The sequence below is a fragment of the Fringilla coelebs genome, assembly GCF_963513975.1.
Source record: "Fringilla coelebs genome assembly, chromosome: 13".
Taxonomy (NCBI): Eukaryota; Metazoa; Chordata; class Aves; order Passeriformes; family Fringillidae; genus Fringilla; species Fringilla coelebs.
This window is the reverse complement of record NC_140039.1, coordinates 14,720,615-14,741,317: the sequence shown is the minus strand read 5'-3', so window position 1 is coordinate 14,741,317 and position 20,703 is coordinate 14,720,615.

The following is a 20,703-nucleotide window of genomic DNA, read 5'->3' as shown; positions in this document are numbered from 1 at the left end:
GTTATTTCTTTCCTAGAAAACCTGTGTTTTAAAAGCAAGTAGGAATAAAAAAGAAACTTTCTCAGCTTGCTGAAAGCTTTTTCTTTAGACAGTCATGCCTCGCATACATATAGTTGCACCTGCAAACACTATAGGAATATTTGTGCAGGCCTGTTGAAAAGCTGGCCATAAAAGTAATTTTCCCCAAAGCCATGGCCGTAAAAAAAAATCCTTGCCAAAATTTTACATGCTTTCAAATATGTTTTTATTTCCCTTATTTATTATTTACTGTCATTCTGCCTCCCCTCCCATCCTACACAGCACCAAGGCTATGCTTGAGAGAGACACAAACATTCTCCTATGTTATGATCTGATGTTATGATATGTTCTAATACTGAAATAATGAATGAGAAATCAGTGCCAGTAGTACAATATATAGGTATACAACAGGAAAAAACACGAGTGATGGCAGAAAGGGAAGTACCTCGTGTCTGCTCAGTGGTAATTGGGAACAAGGTGGGCACTTCTGCTGATCATGTGCCTGCCTATGGCAACTGAGTCTGAACTTCACTTTTCCATCACTTGGCTGGTTTAATGCTGATACAGCACCACTGTGGCATTAAGACCAATTAACATGGGTAAAAACAAGGGCAGAGTTAAGCCTCCTCTACCTTAATATCATCCAGTTGATCTCCTTTTCCTCACAGTCTCTACCTTTTCTCTGCCTGTGGCCAATTAAGTAGGAGGCTTCTTGTCCTTCTAGGGCAGGATGTTTAATTTGTTGTTGCTGCTCATCTTGGAGTTACAGCTGTCAATCAGCTTCAAGCTGATTAACTGCCAGTTATGGTCCCAGAGGGCCAAAACTCAGAGAAAGGCCTTGTTACCATTTGCACTTGCACTTCCATCATGAGAACCAGGAGTTTATCACATTAATAAGATTATGGTAAGAAGAATGCTATCTAAGCATGACAAATTCTAATGTCTTAGGATCCACACTGCTGGACAGTACAGCCTTTGTCTTCATTCATGGACTTGCTTTACAGCACTGCTGAGAGACTCTACTGTACTCCTCGGCAGAGACACTTGCAATGTAAATAGCAGGACAGACATAAGAGAGGAAAAAGCAGAACCTTCATTCTAGTCAGGCCTTCTGGGTCTACATGAGATTAAATGATCTGTCCAAGGCTGCACAAGTAGTCTGTGGAAGTGACAGTTTTCTGTATTTCATAGTAATTTGTAAACCTCTGTGCTACGCAACCAACAGGTTTTCAAGTTGCCTTTTGATCTGTATTTCATACCAAGATCTTTTGCCTCGAAATAAGATCACGACTACTCAACTCTGAGGAATTTTGATGCCTTTTACAGTAGTTATCACACCTGGGAAATACTGAGCAGTTTCATTTTCTGATTCATCTCCCTCACAGTTCTGCCCACGTGGACTGCAGTACAGTGGTGGGACACCAGTTTACCCTTCATGCATTTTCCCTGGCTTTGCAACCTATTGGTTCAAATGGGATTCTGACTTTTTTCTTCTGGCATCTGTGATTCTGATACTACTAAACAGGAGTCAATGATTCTTTGTAGCAAAAAAAAAAACCAAAAAAACAACCCTCATCTAAAAGAGGACTTTTATAAAGATAGGAAGACTGATAAAGTTAAGGACGACGAGTAGTTTTGAAAGTTTATTTGGTAGACACAAAGCAGAAAAAAGTTCAGAAAATTCATGTATGCTGAAAGACTGCTGAAAGACTGCTGATTACAGGAAAATTGTGCAAAGTAAATCTGCCCCATTTGCTTCTTTCTCAGGTGAGGGGTAAGGGAATAGACAAAGTCAGAAAGGACTAAAACAATCCCAGATAATTCAGATGAAAAGAGCTTAACTGTACAGTTGACTGGGAAGTCGAAATGACTGTAGTTGGACAAGAAAAATCCAGAATTATTTTGGTACTTGCATGGACTGCACTTAGAATGTTTGGGAATAGCATCCATAAGGTGCTAAAATGCTCTAATAAGCCAAATGTGTATTTGGGTATGTCGGAAAATCAGTTGAAAAGACTAAGAAAAGGTGGTTACACATATGGGGCAATGCTAGCATGACAGATGGTATTTGTTTTATTTATGTCTTCACAACTGTGTTTATGTTCTTTCAAGAAGCCTGTCTGGGTGGAGTCTTGCAGAGAGGTTGTACAGGCTCCTTCCTCAGGGAAGCTGTTGAGTGTGTTGAGACAGAAACAATTCCAGGCTTCATGGGGCCAGCAAAAGAGAAACAGAATGAAGATGATGGCTTGAAGCTCATGCAAAGACACTGCAGAGATGAGGAGGGTGAAACCAGGTAAATCTCACATAGGTCTTCCCTTCCAGGCAACAAGAGAACAGAATTTCCTCAGTGACTTAGGAAGTCATGGAGTTAACTGGGAGCACCCAACCAGCCACAAGGACAGAGGGACCTGGGACAGCTACATTGCAATGCAGCTCTGTCTCCCCCACCTGCCTTAAACAGTATTTAATAAAAAAGTTTCATTTCCAGTTTTTCTTCAAGTAAATGCTGGCTTTTCTCAATTTAAAACCATTCTGTCTGCACTAGGTTGAAGGTCTAGGCACATCAAGTGTAGTGCTTGGTTGACTCACTGTCCTGGCAACAGTCAAAAAATAATAAGCATTAAGACAACCTAATTTAATGCAAACACCTATTAATTGTTTTCTGATTTCTTGGGAAAACAGAAAGTACTGAAAATTCTCAATGATAATGAATCACTGAATTACAATTTTGGTCCTTAAACCTTTCTTTTAAGAATAACAAATTGTATTGAGAAAAATATATACAGTAAGTAATGTGCTTCAGGAAAAGACATGCTCTCCTTACAGAAATTTGGTTTTTTGCCAGATGTTGAGTTTGGCTCAAATAAATTTTCTTTTAGAACATAGTTCCATCTCCAGGTAAGTTTCTGAGTACATCACTAAGGTATTGCTTTTTCTTTTCAGTTCTTCAGATAACTGAACTGCTTCAGGTACTTTTGGCTACAGTAAAATAGAGCTCCTCTATGCTGAAAAGATTTTGGTTTTATTTTTCAAGCCATTCCCAGGAGAATGGGATCATTCAGATGTCAGTTCCTGTTAGGTAAACAACACATCTTAGACCTTAATGCAGAACCCTCTCATTGCTACCACTGCATAGAGGATAATGCAAGCAATTTATACTTTCCATTTATGTTAATAGTGACTTATTAAAAATTCATCTGAACAACTGAAGCTGGTAGAATCCCCCTGAACACTAAATAATTAATAAGTCTTCCACAAAGGTGACCTAGGCTCAGCATGCAATATGTATTTTTTGGCTTAGCATGGGAATTTCTTGTTCCCTTCCAGAGGAAATAACCAGTGTCCCTATGCCAGTGCCAGGGAATAACTAGGTATCTTCCAAATCTACATTATTGAATAAGACACTGCCAAATGTAACTGATGGTAAATGCCAAGGAGAGAAAAAAATTATTTCTTAATCTCCATTCTCTTCTGACACTTCCCCCCCTCAGAACATTGCAGATGTCAGGGGCTGTCTCTCTGCTTCAAATCCCTTTGCACAAAATAGAGTGAGAAGCAGCCGTGGTGTTGCTACTCCCTTCTAAGTGGTGATCAACGGTTAGAGCAGGAAGGACATGAAAAATACAGATCTCATTTTATCTTCAGCAGCTTTTGAGAGATCTTCATCCTTCTCTTTTCCTGAAGCCTTGTTGATTTTGAGAGTTGATTTCAGTTTTGACTGCTCTAATTTCTATTTAATTAATATACTTATTTCAAAAATAAAAGGTCATTGGAGAAAGAGTCCATGATTCCTCATTTGCCAAGTGAAAAGAGAGATTTTATTTGCAGTGACTTTTTAAGCCTCCCTCTCTAAATACAAATATATTGAATTTTCAATTAATATTCTTTTTTTTTTCTGTGCAGTGTGCTATCAGTTCAAGAGATGAGTATTCTCTCTTAGAATAATCAATAATTGGGTTTTGAGGACAACATGATGGAATTTGCAGGGTCGAGTCACTCAATATGGATCTGTCACATCTCCAATTTGTGCATTCAAATATTTCAGCAAAATTGAGACAAACTCTGAACTCTTCAGCACTGGCAAAAGGAATTTCTGATCATGATCAATTACTTCTTGGCTGTTTATGATCATGATCAATTACTGCTGGACAAGTTTTACAGTTATAGACTCCAAGTGGTAAGTGAAGAGTGACTCTGAGGATTAAATGTGGTGTGAGTCTAAACTCTGTCTTAACCACCTCTAAAGACGTGTCTAAGGCCAGTGTAAGCACTTTAGGAGACCTTGCTCTTACTGAATTGCTCTCAGGTGAAAAAAGTGTAATTCTGTGCTTTTCATAAGCCACGTATGAGTAAATCCAATAGTTCCACTTGTATCAGCTGACAAAAGAGGAATACCTTCAATTCAATTCTGTAGAACAGGAATTATAAATTATAGAACTTTTCAATGTATTATAATTAGAACAATAACTAAAAATGCAGTAATTTTAATGAGAAATGAAGGTCTGCAGTCTGTTAAAACTATACAAAACAATACTGACTTTTACAGCTGTGAAAGTTAAATTATTTGTGCAAGTGGGATTCTAAGGTACTGATCAGCAAATCCAGTACTCCAGTGTGTTACCTTTTCTCATTCCATAAAACTTAAGTATCCATAGTCCTTTCACAGCAATTTAAAAAATGAGCATGGAAATGTATTTCCCCTTCAAAGAGGCTTCAGTTACTAATTCTGCTGGTTTAATAGAGGAAGGATAATGAAGTAACTCAGTGCTGAATCTGAGCCTGCCACAACAATCAGTGTTTTTGGACTGCCAGACAAATCAGTCCTAAGAGCATATGTTCATTCCAGAGTCTTGACAAGTCTACAAGGATGCAATACACATTTTCTTACTGTTACCAACTTCATGTCAATCACCAAACACATGAAATTGTAATGGTTACATATTTGAGAGTACACAGCTAAGAAGGATTGGAATATAAAATTTAAAAACCGTTAACACAGAAAATTATGGCACAAAAAAAATCCGTTGGGCTGAGGGCTGTTAGAAATAGACAAAAAGAGGCCACTGGTAAGATCTTAACATTCAGACTAGCAGACTCCCTCTATTATAATCTATTTATTAGGCACAGGAAGATTTTATCTGGTTAGCAAAGGAAAAGAATTCTTATTTGTTCCTCACATAACCTGGTTTTTAAATGCCTCTGTGACAATTCTGTCTCCTGGTCTTGCTCCTATATAGCAACCAAAAGAAAAAATTAAATACAACTATAGAACTTATATATTGACAGTGTACTGTTTCTATAAAGGGAATTGCTATGAGTGACTTTAATGCTCCCTTAGAGCTCCCTTTGTCAGTAGAGTGGCCAATGGAGCTACACAGCCCAAGGGAGACCAAACAGTGACCTGGGTCCCCAAAAGAGAGGGACAGCTCCTGTGGAAATGAGGAAGTTGCTCTCCTGCTCCCCGCTTCAGCCCCTCCTTTGGACTGTGATCATTTGCTATGTGCTTCTCAGAGGAGACTGGTTGTCTCCAGCTGAGTACAAAGGTAACTTTAATACCTCTGTCTCACCTTGAATTCTATTCTATTACAATGTCCTTGAAACCTATCAGGGAAAACAAGCCTAATGCCTCATAATTGCTCTGCATCAAAGCGTCTCTCATAAGCAGGAACTACCCTGACTTCCTGCACTGCACCCTTCCAGGAGTGATAGCATCCCATATCTGATAAGGTAATCAAAGCTGACTGCAATACTGCAGGTGGAACTAGATTTTATACATTATGTCTTTTCATTAGTATTTTCTGTGTTGGCATTTTCCTCTTCCTGTGGATGCATTTCAGCAAGTGTGTGTTTTTTTCCAATTCACTGGGATGATGACTTCAGGTAGTTATTGAAAATAGCCCTTATCTATTCTTTTTCTGGTCAGTATTCTGCACAAATTCTCTTTTTAATAGGTACTTCCTACTTCCTTATACAAGTCCAAATTACCTGTATTGTTGGAGACCCTGAATGTCAGTTGCTCCTAATTCAAATACAGTTCATATCCCTTGGTAAAAGACTGTGAATGCCCTGTGGTTCTCCAGCTATGCAGCCTTCCATTATATATCCATGGACTCGTAAGAGTTGCACATCCTGATACTTCTGGCTGATGAGCAAGGGGACAAAGAGGAAATCATTTTACTTTGTCAGAAAATGTCTAGGTCTCGGAGTTATTATTACTGAGCCCACACTCTTTCTTTCTTGCTGTGAGAGGCAACATTTTTCTTTAAAGAAACTAACATCTAAACAGATGAGATAAAGGATGGAGAAAGGAATAATATTATCCATTTTATAGATAACTAACAAAGGTACAGGGAAAGTAAGATACACTCCTGTGGTCACACAGGAGGTCTTCGGCACAGGCGTGTTCCAAACAAAGCCTTCTCTCTTTGGTGAGGAGTCTGTGAACTGTGACTTGCAAGGATGTTAAAGCTCTTTTGTTAAACCACAATTTCTCTTTTAAGCTACTTACAACAGGGCTTTTTATTGGAATCGTCTATGATTTAATTAATAATCTCCAGACTCATCATTGCAGATCCAGTACCTGTATTTTTATCAAGCTGGAATTGAGTTTGGGATTTTTTGGGTTTGTGAATGATGAACCCTACCTGAATTCCTCCATGTTCTTTGTTTTGTTTTTATTAAAGCTCTGTGTCTCCCTGTTGCTGGCCAATGACCTTAATTACATGAATACTTTGCTCCCCATGTGCAGCAGGTAACTGGCTTGTGCACTCAGTGAGCAGAGTTAATGCTGCAGGTGCAGCCTGGCTGTGCCTGCACTAAACCTGGGATGAACTGTGAACTGAGTTCCCACTGAGTTGTGTGGAAGAAGTAAAATTTACCCCAGCCCTCAGTGAGTCTACAAAGTGTAACACTGTTCTTTAATCTATATTAGGGTCTCCCTGTTCAGCAAATTAATTGGTTTTCTCCAGGATGGGGTTAGGTAAGAAATGTGTCTAAAAGGTGGGGACAATGAGGAGGCTTTGACTGAGATGCATCAACACAGCAGTGCAGCTAATGCTAATTGAATCCTTCCACTCAGCACAGGATTAATTTCAATTGGTTCTAGAATGGCCTTTTCCCTGACATACTCACAGATGTCACTAGGATTAGGAAAGGACAACCAAAGGACGACCATGAAAAGCTGTCTAATGGCATCATTCCCTTGTATTCCCTTCCTGGTTTGTCCCAGTTTTAAAGCATGGCCTGAAAATGACCTTTAGGCAGGACAAACAAATTCCCAAACACCTTCAATAATTTGCATTGTTAGACATGATCTGAGTCTCCAGGGGTTTCTCTGGTCCAGAGGCCAATGCTACCAGGGTCAGAAGCAAACATGGATCTGCTTCAGAACAGTTTTATTTGGGAATGGGGAGAGTCAGAGGCTGGCAACATTTGATATGAAAGAGACAAAACCACAACTGCACTTCTCAGGGAACAGTTTCTCTCTTGGATGCATGGTTAAAAATGGGACTGAATTTGCATGTGTGCTTTTGATCCCCAGAGTGGGTCAGGGCCTTTCTGTGCTGCAGAAGCACAAAACAGAAAAGCAGCCACAAAAAACCTACATCTGAGACAGAAATTACTTTTCTGCTTCAGGATTAAGTGTATTCATCACATCATCTTAGCTAGAATTTTTGTGGCTTGGTTTCTTTTGTTTGGCTGCTTTGTGTGAATATTAAAGGATGATTTGGGGAGGAAGAAAAAGTGTCTTTTAAGAAACAGAAATACAAAGAAAAAACCCTTTTGTTTGCAAGTGCACCAGACCTTAGAAAAGTATATAATCCATGGACCATTGGCACGATCAACTGTGATGGCTCCAAAAGGGCCATTGTGTTAATGTGGCTGATGAGCATGAGTATTGCCTCTGCATACTAGAAATTCTCATGAAAATTTAAGAAACATGCAGATAGTGGGTAAGTGAAGCATATAGTCTTTGTAAAAATTGAGAACATAGCACTGTTTCATCAGAATGCAGAATAAACCACTAGCAAAATGTAACTTTAGCAGCATCTGATATTTTTTCTCAGATAAAGTAACTGATTTTTTGACAAAGGAAATGAAGCAGGTCTCATTCATCTGGACTTCATAAAGGGTTTTGATATAATACCATTTGGGAAATTACCAGTTAAGCAAGAGAAGTTGGGGAATAGTAGAGGAAATCTAAAGTAGGCAAGAAAGTATCTAAAGGAGAGATAACAATTTAAAGGGAAAGCATTGCAATGAAAAGAGCATGCTAATGGAGTTCTTCAAGGACTCATTTAATATTTTCATTAATGAGCATGACACAGAAAGGAAAATGTGCTAATGAAATTTCCTCAAAACAGAAAACTGGGAGAGATAATCAATGCAGAAGAGGACTAGAATAACATGTGGGTCAACTTAGATGATGTGATGATCTCAGAAATACAAATAGAAGGACATTTGATATTGAATACTGCAAAGTCATGAGTTCAGAGATGAAAAAGAGGATTTTTGCTTTTAATTGGTGAAAGTCTACAAAGGGACACTGCAACACAACTGTAAGGACTAATGCAAAATAGGAGAGAGAATACTTCATCTTAGGATGCATCAGGAAGGTATGGCAAACAGTATTGCATTTAGATAGTGACGTAAGACCTGATCTTCAATATGACTGAGAATCACAGCCTGAAAGAACAGGATTAATAATGTGATTAAAGGAAATGTAGAATTTCATTTTCCTAGTAAAAAAACCAAAGGCTGGGAAAGGTTCTGTTTAATGCCTGCCAAAAATAAAGAGAGGTAAACACCTGACATAGAGGGTAATTATTTAAATTAAAAATATTGCCAATAATGGGAAGTTTCACATTGGCAATGCATCTGTCATAGCTGAAAATTAGGAGATTTTGGCCATTGCAGGAGTGACATACTGGAACAACTTCCTATAGGAATAAGTGTCAAACACCCAGGGGTCTCTAATACAGGGTGTGAACAGTTTGTCAATGGGATGAGCAGGAGATAGTGGTGGCAGCTCCCAAGATGGGAATCCGTTTGGATCCCAGAAGTGATCCTGTGCAATAATAGATTTTGAACAGTAATCTTACTAACTAACCTCTGAGTGACTGATCCACAATCTTGGCACATGGTCATGTGATTCAGACAGATTTATGTCACATCTTGTACCATTCTGTATGAGGACTGGTATTGCTGGTATTGCTTTCCATCTTACTGAGTCATACTGGAACTGAATTTTGTATACCAGAACTTCTGTGGTTTAAAACAAATGCGTAATTCTAAGTAAATTTATCTTTACCCCTCTTGATTGTTTCTTTTTATAATCTTTGTTCTTTAGCTTTTCAGTTTCTACAAATTTGTAGCTAAATATTCTGTTTTATTGTGCAAATAATCTGTTTACTTCCAAGTCTTAATCTGGGTTCAGTTTTTTGACACCCATTAACTTTTGATTTTATTCAGGAATGACTAAGACTAACAAAGTAGATGAAGATGGACAGAGACACAAAATTTAGTGTCTCAAAAGAGTATTCTGATGTTGCTGTGCATTAAATGATACACTATTAGTTACATTATGTATTGTCATATCCTGTATGGCAGAAAAAACTGGGAGCTTGCTTGAAATTGAAAGCAGCTTCTTCTGCTTCCTATGATTTATCCCTCTTCAATCCTTTGGTACCTAACCTTTTTTCAGTGAGGTCTCAAAGATGTCTGTCAGATCTATCTCAGTCAGTTCCTTAAGATCCTTTGGTTGAATATGATTTAGATCTTCTGAATAATAAATATTTAAATTATCTAAATATTCTTTTACTTGCTTTTTATTAATTCTGCTGCTAGATATTCCCAAACCTCATTAATATTTATCTCACTGAGCTCCATGATCTCCTTTTCTTTTCTATTTAAATATAGGGAAAAAATGTAAATGTTGAGCAATCCTTTTTCTCTCTGGCCAGTATCAGTTGACCTTCCTTTTGATTTAGAAGATATTTGTTTTCTTTTATCCATTGTGTATTTATTTTCTTCATGTCTTCTCCCAGGTTACTCCATTAACTTGAATTCTATTTTGTCCTCTCCCATCCTTATTATTTCTATATTTCTGTATTACAGATGTAGCTGCTAGTATTTTTAGCTCTCATTTATTGTGTTCTTTGCCTTCTGTCAGTTTGTAAATGGACAATGTTGCCATATTTACGACTAAGGGATGTGCTCTATATATTTGTCATATATGCAGCTATAGAAGAATAATGCCTGTTCAATCTTGCTAATTTGAAAAAGTGGTATTAGCAATAGCAATTTAAGGAGGGCTGTTGGATGCAGGTATTTGAATATGAAAACTGTGTGATTAAATAGTGGTATCAATGTAGCCTATGGGAATATTGCCATTGACTTCAGCTGGGTTAGGATTTTACTTTTATTCTGCATTTGTACATAGCTTTAACTTTAAATCTAGAACTAGACTGATGCCTTTAACAGAAGTTGCAACACAATGACATTATTCCTCTGCTTAAGAGCTTGCTGAACTGGTCAGTATTTTTCAGGTAAGAAATGTTTTGACATAAAGAACAAATTCATGTAGAATTTTAGAGCGAATGAGCAACTTGAGCAAATCCTGCCTGTGCATTTGCTCAAAAAACAGTATCAAAATATTTATGGACAATGTGTTATTTAAAAATATCTCTCTATAGCAACAACAAGTACTCACTCTTTCAAGTTCTTTGTGCAGTTTCTTATTGCCAACTCAACAGATACAGAAATTTTGAATTTCTTAAAAATTGAGGCTTGCATGGAAAAAAAAGACACTATTTTAACTGCACCAAAGCCACAGTTTGTTGTAAATATCAGTGCTCTAGCTGTAGCTTTTTTATTGCAAAAGCTATCTTAATTATTTCATTCAGAATCAATAATGACAAATAAAACAAGCTCTTTAGACACTACATGAAAGGACAATATGCAAAGTACATTTCAAAAAAGTCTGGTTTTATAGGTTATTTATATGAATTGAGATTACCGTATTTTTGTAATTCAGATTCCATCTGGTTTTAACTTATGCTCTAGAAAATGAAAGTTTAGATAGAGATCTTGAGTATCTGTCTTACTGGCTAGAGCTGCTCGGAGCTGTAGTGCCAAAAGAATGAATGTGAAAACTGACGTGCAATGAAGGCTGATAAATAGAGATGCAACAGCATGAAAATTATAGTTATGAATAAAATATTTATCCTCAACCCCATGATTTTTTGTATCATTTATAACATCATAGCATACAATTTTCCACTGTCACTTAGTCCATGCTTCCGAGATTCTTCACAGGAAAGTAACTGATACTTTCAAGTCAGAAACACCAGCAATTGTTCAATAGCTAAAATAGGCAGTTGCAGGAGAAATGGCCATAACAATGAGCTGGAGCTGCTCATCCGGGATCATTTTGTTTATATTGATCTCTTGCCAGTGTTTGCACAGAATAAAATATCTTAGCTGGTTTGTAGTTTGGAAATAAATATAAATGTCTGAGGATGTATTGCCTTTATCCTTTCCCAAATGCTGGTGTGCCAGCAGGACATTTTCCAACTTGTTTGTCTTCCTTCTTAAGTATATAAAAGCCTGTTCATACCAAGAATAATTAAAGTAATAAACAGACATTACTGGATCCAACTAAATAGAAAAGGAATATTCCTAAATATTTACTAAAGGCCTGTTGCAAAATGGCAGCATTATTCAAGTAGATCAACCAATATGGCCCCCACCATTAACAAATAAACATGTATGAAAAATGAACAGAATCCCCACTACGTTGACTCCATGATTGTCTCCAGTGTGCCAATGCATTAATGTTGAATTTCAAGCCTGGCAGCTGCCAGAGGTTCTCCGTTCCCATAAGGGGAAGGAGTAGAAACTGAATGGTGCCTGCACTACTGGGTGCTCCTCTGCCATGGGTTCTTTTTCAGAGTATAGTGTTTAAAACCTCAAATCAAACACTGTGCTCTGGTTCTTGACCATAATTTCTTCACGTCGCATCCATCCATTTCCCTCTGGAAAGTGAGATGTCTCACTGCTCAGCAAAAAGGGGAGAAATTGATGCAGTTGAATTCTTACAAACCTTCTCTTGCAGATTCATATTGTATCTTACTGAATACTAAATACAAAGCAGATACAACTTATGCTCTGCAGTAAAATTGCACTAGGCACCACATTTATTCTATGTTTATTTGAAAGTGGAAGATTTTACTATGATAACCATTCTCTGATATTTAATACTATTCCTATTTGATGACAGAAACAGAGTATGGATTTCAAAGTTAAAACCTTCATTGCACTTGAGGTGTTACACACAGCTCGTTGAACACAATTTTGCACAAAATTATGAAAATCTCCTTCCTGCATGAAATTATTCAGGTTTTTCTAATTCATGGGAGACCATGTTGCATATGTCAGAGAAAGGTGATTTTCTAAAGTGAGTTGCAATACATACTTTAAAAGGCTTCTTCATATTCTAAGTGCAAAACAAAGTCCAAAAAAGCTAAATGTGACTTTAACACAAATATTCAGGTCAAATTTATCCCTCAGATTCGAGTAATATCTTTTTCACCGGCTTATTTTACTGAAGTCACGGTACAAATATATGAACTTACTCTAAATCTTGAAAATTTTTATCATATTCTGTTTGATTTAGTAAAATTTGCTTTCTGCACTGCTTAAGTTGATGTCAGTGTACAAATATTCACATATCTTAGTATTATTCAGGTATAATCCCCCATAGCATTCAAGCGGAATGTCTGCAGTTTTGTAATAGCAAAAATACCTGCACAGAGATAGGCTTTACATTTTATGCTAAATATATTAAAATTCAAATTATGTCTCATGGAAGAGACTGAAACTAAGAGCCATTTATTAAAAATTGCATAAAAATTTTAGAGCAGCCAGAGCCAGATTCTGCTCCCTGTGGAGACAGATCATAACAAAGGCTAGAATTGAGAACAAAGGTATTAGGAGAAAACATGGCAACCTTCTTTTTCAGCACAGGAAGATGGTTATAATTTCACCTCAGTGCCCAAGCATAGGGCTGCACTCTTTCAAACACTGCAGCTGCAAGATGGAATAGTCTTTTACTGAGTTTCTAGATATCTTATTATCTATATCCTCTTCCCAATTTATCTATTGTATTCTGCTATGGTATTACTAGATCCAACTGCATCCTACTTTGTTTCTAAGCAGAGAGTACAATTTGGAGACTGAGGACCAGAGAATCCTTCCCCATCTTACAGGAATCATAAAATATATCAGCTAAGTCGAGCCTTTTTGCCTACTCACTGTGTGAGTGGAATGCCAATCTAGGTTAAAATTCTGCCTATAGCTTATAGTCATTCTCCTCTACCAAATATAAAACTCTCCCCTAACAAAATGAAGGGATTTTTTCCCACCACTTATTTAGGGAAGCATACTACATTGCATTTAAATGTTCCTGTGTGGCTTCATGTCTGTGAGACTGAGACTGGAATTTATCTGAACGTTTTTGTTGCCATTCTGTTGGCAATCAGTCCAGGCTTGCTGTCTTGCCAACTAAGGGATCTTAACAGTACTATCTGTTTCTTGAGTAGCATCATTTTTCTCTGTATTGCTCTATTTGCCTCTCATGCTAATTCTGCTTTGCTTAGAAGTTTCTTGTGATAGGAATGCACTTTTGCTTTGTACCCTAATATTTAAAAAAAAAAAAGGTATGAAAACAAAACAACAATTTACAGATCTTTGTGTTTCTCTATTGAATTATTACGTTCTAGAAGACAAGCAGTTTCATAATGAATCCGGTTGGGAGGCATATAAAGGACTAATTTGAAACCTCAAATATCTTGGTCTTCCCCTGGAATTTAGCAATATAGCTTTTGATTCATTCATGCAGCCTGTATTTTTATAAGGTTAGTCTCAGCTGGTTCAGCTCACTTCTAAACACTTGCTAGGGAGCCCACAGCAGCCACAGCCACAGAGTACTGATGAAGGAGAAAGCAGAGTGGAAGCCTTCAGTTACTTACTGTGTATCATCCATAAACCCAGATCCCTTCAGATTCCCTTCTCTCCAACCAGCAGCAGTGGCACTTTACTAATATCCCACTTTGGAATGCTTTTCTTTCCCCAAAGGAGTGGTACAGCTGAGAACGAAGTGACAAGACGGTGCTGAGACTGTGAGACAGTGAGACTGAGTGCTGTGAATTTTTGTCAGCCTTTGCACAGGGCCATGCCCACTTTTAGTGCTGCCTTTCTACTTGCAGACTATTGCCAGATTAATGCCAGAGAAAACTGCTCATGGTTTTCTGTTAGTAAATGAACACCTATTCAAAACTCCTTGGGTTTCCTATTGAAAGAAATGTAAGACAGGGTCATATGTGCTTTATCAAAACTCCCAAATATGAAGACATATTACCTGAACTAGTAGTGATCCTAAACCAATGTCAGAAAACAAAAAGCATATGGACATCTAGTTAATGTTTAAAGTAATAGTTTTGACACATTCTGAACAGGGTTGAGAAAACTGTTTGGCTACAGCTGACAAATAAGGAATTTTTCAGGCCATATTTGTGATTTATATAGGTTAAGAAATGGCACCAAACCCAAGTTTCTTAATGTCCAAATCATAACTGTGATATCTGATGTGAAACCTCCTCCTGCAGAAGTCACACAAAGTTTGAATTCACACTGGGTATTTGGCATTTCTATTGTGGAGGCTCACTCTGCCCTCTTAGCAGTGCCAGGAGATTTATAGAGACAGCTTGGCAGGTCAGAAGGGGAGGACCACGGTTGTCAGTTGTTCCCAGTGCCTTATCTGACATGGGCAGCATGGCATGGGACCAGGGAGAGACTGTGCTTCTCTGTGCACTCCTTCACCACCTGCAGCTCCAGAGATCAACTGTCCTTGCAACTGTTCTGAATGATCTTGAGGAACAGTGGTTTGATGACTCCCATTTACCAAAAGTACTGTAATAATATCAGTTCCTTATGACTTAAAAGGTCAGAATATGCTGCAATAAAAATTACTATGAGAGAGTATTTTAGAAGAGTTTAAAATTTGTTCCTGTGTTTTCTAGCTCCTCTCCTTTGCCGACTGCACAGGTGCTCACAGAGGTAGGTGCAGACACAGTTTATGAAACCTACAGTCACTCTCAAACCCCCTTTTCCCCTGAAAAAAGCAGTTTTCAGAGAAACCAAACAAAAATAAATCCAAAAACATTGGAATATCCCTTACCAATTCAAAATAGAACATAAAAAGAAAAACACAAAATATTTAAGCTATCAAGAGTGTGGAGAGCTTTCTGAGTTTTCTGTAGCCTAGTCAAGATTACAACTGCATTTAAGTAGCTGCTGGCACAACTGTTTCAACCACTGAATGTTTTTCACAAGCACAAGAATTGTCAAAGGATAAGTTACATTTTTGTCAATACTTTATCATCCTGTTCTCAAGGTAAATTTCCTTTGGGTAATCTGTGGATTCAAAGGACAAGCTCTAAGATAGGCCAGCGGAATTTGATTAAAAGCAGTAACTGATTTAAATCAGTTTTATGTGAGTTAGGAAAAAAAGTTCCTTAAATGCCATTGTGTAAATGACATATGGAAATTTTAGAAACGTTACTCCATAGCTATACTGACCCCTTCAACATTAGTCCACCAACCAATTTAAAATACATTTGAGCAAATCTGTGATTGGTTTTGTTACTTCCAGTGAGATGCTTACAAGGGAAATTTAGTCCCTTTTTCTCTGTAAAACAGAACTCTAAAGCAACTTACCTTATCAAATCTTCAGAAGAAAAAGATAATTTCAAGCTTCTCAAAATGAAACCCCTTCATGTAAAAAATTTTGAATTTTATGTAAGTTCTGTAAATCCATATGAACCATATTTCTCACCCTGAGCTCATCTGTAAGACTAGGCTCAGTTTGCCAAAGACCAAAGATTTTAACCATCCTTACCTATGCTGCCTTAGGAGCTGTGTCTGTCCTGCAACTCTCCTGCCTTTTGCCTCTTCCTTCCTAGTAAAGCACAATACTTTATAAGTAATATACTCAGTACATCATGGAAACATTTTATAATTTCTTTGGACATGACATGTCAAACCAAGTGCCAAAATAAAAGCAATTTTCCTTGACTTTGGAAAAATGTACTCCACTTTGATGTTTGCTTTTGATAGTATCACAATATGAATATTCTTTGCATTAATAAGCCCATCTATTGTTTAAGAACTTCTGTAAGTAATATATGTGACGCTCAACCTTTTCTTCTGTATTTAATTATTCTAATATGTGTTTTAGTTGCTCTGGTTCCTCACAAAATTGCCTAGCAGATTTTTAAGGTTAAATAAGTTTTCTGTTGTACAGGAAACCTTGGTGGTTTTTTTTGGTTTTGGTGGGGTTTGTGATAAAGATCTAGTTCTTTTTATATTAAAATGCTCTAAAGGTTTTTGTTGTTCCTTTAGTTAAATAGGCACCATATACCATCCTTTTTTTTCAAGCATTGCAGAAAGAATTAAAATAAAACCTGAAACAAAGTGAAAAGATTTACTGCTGTTTTTAGAAAAAGTGATCATAAGAGTAAATACTGAAGTCTTTCTGCATAAACCTGTTTGTTTTTCTGCCTTTAAAATTTTAACACTTTGTGTCCCTTGTGTAAACTCAATGTCTTCAGTTACCAAAAATATTTGGGTAAAAAACACATTAAGGAATTTCACTGCTCCTTAGTTTCAAACCACAAAATTGATTTACTTGAAAGAGAAGTTTTCCAGATCAGAAGACAAAGATTAATCTTCATTCAAAAGTACAATGTTAACAATCTAAGGAATTACCTAATTTATTTAGTCTGTACTGATTAACTTCGTTCTTGATGGAGACAGCTGCTATTGCATGTGATGACAAATGAAACTCCCTGCTATGCTGCAAAGTTTTCTGACTAAATTGGCTGGTTTCCTACCAGTCTCAATGGCCACAGAGAGCATGAAAAGAAAGAAAGACTTGTGGTGTTTTTTAGGATTTTTTCTTCTGTTCTTAAAATTTGAATTCAAATTATCAAGCTGTGTTGATTTGAAAATTAGTGTTTATGTTTTATTAATTGTATTGTGTGCTGACACCTCTGTGAACCTACAACAATTAACCAGCTTATTTTTCCAAGATATGAGTGTTGTTTCAATTACCCTTTTGAAATTTTATTTGTGGCATGCTGTAATTATACCTTGCACATACATTTTGTAAAGTTTCCCATTGAACAGAGAAACTGTGCATTGTGTTGACAAACCCCAGCTTGTTGTGTTTGCTGTTTTAAGCACGCTGTGAAAGCTGGTCCCTTGTGCTCCAAATGTAAATTGGACACAGCTAATTGCACCTACAGCTGGTGAACAGGTTCAGTGAGTGCTGATTTCTGGAGGGAAATGTGCCTCCACTTCTCATGCCTAGGTAGAGCTTTGAGTCCTCCTTTAGATGTGCTTCATTATTGGCAGGGGTAGGCTTCACTGCCACTGCTTCTGATGGAAAACAGAACATTCTGTACTTGTTGATATAAACCCAGAAATGTTTTTCTGTTTTGAATGTAGGCAATTTCTCATTACTTTCTGTGCAAAACTCACTTCCAACCCTGAGTGTTGAAACTTATTCTGAAAGTAAAAGCAATCTTACACTCTTGTGCTGTTTGTAGAGTCCTTCACTCCAGAGAGAGGTACAACACCTTACACAAAGAGAGGCTGCAGTTCTGTGGTGAGCTGCAGCTGCTGAGGTAGGGAAGAGGAGAGTTCAAAAAAGGATGTGGTGTTATTATTGAAAATCCAGTCACTTGTGGATGCCTTGTGGGTGCTGCTATGGGAAATGCATAGGGTGTAAACTCAGCAGGCATCTGGTGGTGACAAGCTACCAGAGAGGAATTAATGACTGGCTTCTCAGAAGGAACTGTTTTGGTTACATGCAGTATCATTGTTACTCACAGATACATGAATATTGTTCCTGGTTTTGAGAAAAAATGACTAAAAGCAATTTAGAAGGAACAGCCAGTTGGTCTTAAGTAGCTGATGTGTTCACCAGTGGAAAATACATTGTGGCTTGAAGAAAATAGTGAGAGCAAGCCTGCATCAGTAATAAAGAAGTTGCCATGAAAGTGAAACTGTGCATGAACGTCCACGGCCTAGCCTCCTTAGAAGAACAGTGCTAATCCAACACATTACAATCTCTGTATCCCACCTAAATAGAACCAACAAAAAATAGCTTTAGAACTGAATACAAAAGAAACGAGTGAGAAGTTATTTAAAAATCCTTTGATAGTTTGCTGATTTTCTGATGGCTACACACAGATCTCACAGGAGCATTTCGGTTGTGAGCTATATCATTTCACACAAAAGAAGTAAACACAAGCTTTAAATTGCACAACCCAGCAGAAAGAGACCATGAGAAGAATAACCTTTTTATATGACAAAATCACAGGATTTTCATTTACTTATACCATTTTTGCTTCTTCAGAACTACTATGTTCCTACTTCTTGTATACACAACAAATACTGAGGCAAAAGGCAATAGAAAGTTTGATTGAAAATATGTGCTATGTAACACCATAGATCTAAGGCTTGTACTTTAATATAATTTAAGACAGTTTCATATAGGAAACCACAGCATTCATTGAAAAATAAATACAATTACCATGTGTCACAGAGGAAGAGAGATTCTCATGTATTATTTTGCAGGTAAAACACCTTTTATAAGGACTTGACTTACTGAAACTTTGAAATTGGCAAAGTCAAGATCTTAAGGGCTTGAGCTCCTCTTAGGATTAGAGGGAGGATAAATACTTTCTGTATTAGTGTAAAGTAGCTCAGTGTGAAGGAACAAAGTGAACTGCCCCATCAAACAAAGAAGCAGCAGTGAGCTAAAGGAATGTTTTCCTGGGATCTCTATCAGGCTTTTCTTCAAGAGATTTCATGCTCAGCTGAATGTTAGAAGCAGATTATCTACAAACACACTTCACTTCTGCTCATGTATTATATTTCCCTGTTAATAATAGAATATTAAAGCTGTTTTCTTGGTAAGCCAAGGCTTCTGATGTAGCAGTAGCCCACCTCTTTGTGTGTCTCTCACATATTTTAGCAGCTGCAAGTATTTACTTAATACATAATCTCTGGTTAAAGACGGGTTGCAGAGGTAGAAGTGGAGAATTATGGCTAAAGCTATTCAAAGAGATTAGAATTTGCAGTTTGTTTTCAGCAGTGTTTAATAACATTCAGGATTGTTTGCTGGTGGTGTTTTTCTGTTGGTTTTAAAACTTTGTGACATACTTAAGCAGATTTTCTGATGTGCTGCTTTACTGAAGTGTCTGCTTTCTCAGCATATATTTCAGTACAGTGTTTTCACAGTATCATGAGCATGTGCTTGGAACAACAAAACTGTCTTAAATTTTATCTTTTCTTGACTACCTTAAAAGAAGAAATGTTTTTGAATCTTTTATAAAAAGATGAGTCAACAAGAGACAACTCACATAAAAGGAGTGTATTTTCATGAGGGTGTGATGGGCACATCATCTCACACAGCATCCCTTGATTTGGATGGATTTCCATCTGCAAATGGCAGTGAAATTGTCCATACACAAGTCTGATGGTCTTTGCTTTTACTAATGATATGGTCTCCTTAACAATTAATGACAGTAAAACATGCCAGGAAGGGAAAAGTGCGATCATCAAGAAAGAAAGTGGCCCTGTGATGGCAAATAACTTCACTTGTACTAGGTAAGGGAATTATTCCCACTGTGTTTGCTTCTGTAAAAAAAACGAGGGGTCAGGATGTTTCTCAGGATCAAGTGCATATAGGAGGAGCAGCCACTACTGGATTCTCAATTGCTTAATTCTAGAAGACAGGTGTACACACTGTAAAAGGGACATATCTAGGGTAGCTTTGCAGACAAATGTCTCAAGGGACCTGTTGCTGTGCAGTGTCACAAAGGGCTGACAAAAGGTGTAACAGCAGGGGGAATTGATGCTGTCACTTCAGCACAGAGTGGTTTTTGGGATTAGACAAGGGACTTTGCTGCATGGGAAGTACAGACACTGAGACATAATGCACAGCACTGGCATCAAAAGGCAGTCTTGGTGTTCTATTGGCATTCAGTAGTAATGACACTTGATACCACATTCAAGGGTTGGTGACAACAATGTCTTCAATGTGAGTTTATAGGATAAACTATGACAACTGGAGTATTGGTCATCATTTGTGGCAGTGTTCATTAATGCAGCAGTAGAAGTGCCTTGCACTAATTCTTAGTGGTACTGGCTCCAGCAAATACATCCAACATGTTCTTTAGTATATAAAATAAAGTTCAAGATTTGGGCTTGAGCTCAGCATCTCTGATTGCTCAAAGTGGTGCACTAACAGCAGTGTCCAGCAACTTCATTCCCCTACAGTGGATATACACAAAAGTAGCTGTGTGAGAGTTTTCTTGGGTACCAAACAAAACTCTCAACAAACCAAAGACCATTGGAAACCTGGCTTTCTGCTGTAAGACCTTGTCTTTACCAAAAAAAAAAATCTGTCCAACCGAATGCAAGCAAAGCACTAACCATGCTTTAATTCTTTTAGGAAAAGGGAGGAAGGAGAAATAGTAGTGGCAGAAGCTGATGATGGTGCTGGATGTGCTGCTCTGGAAGGAGCTGCTGCTACAGAGAGCCCTGTGTGACTCC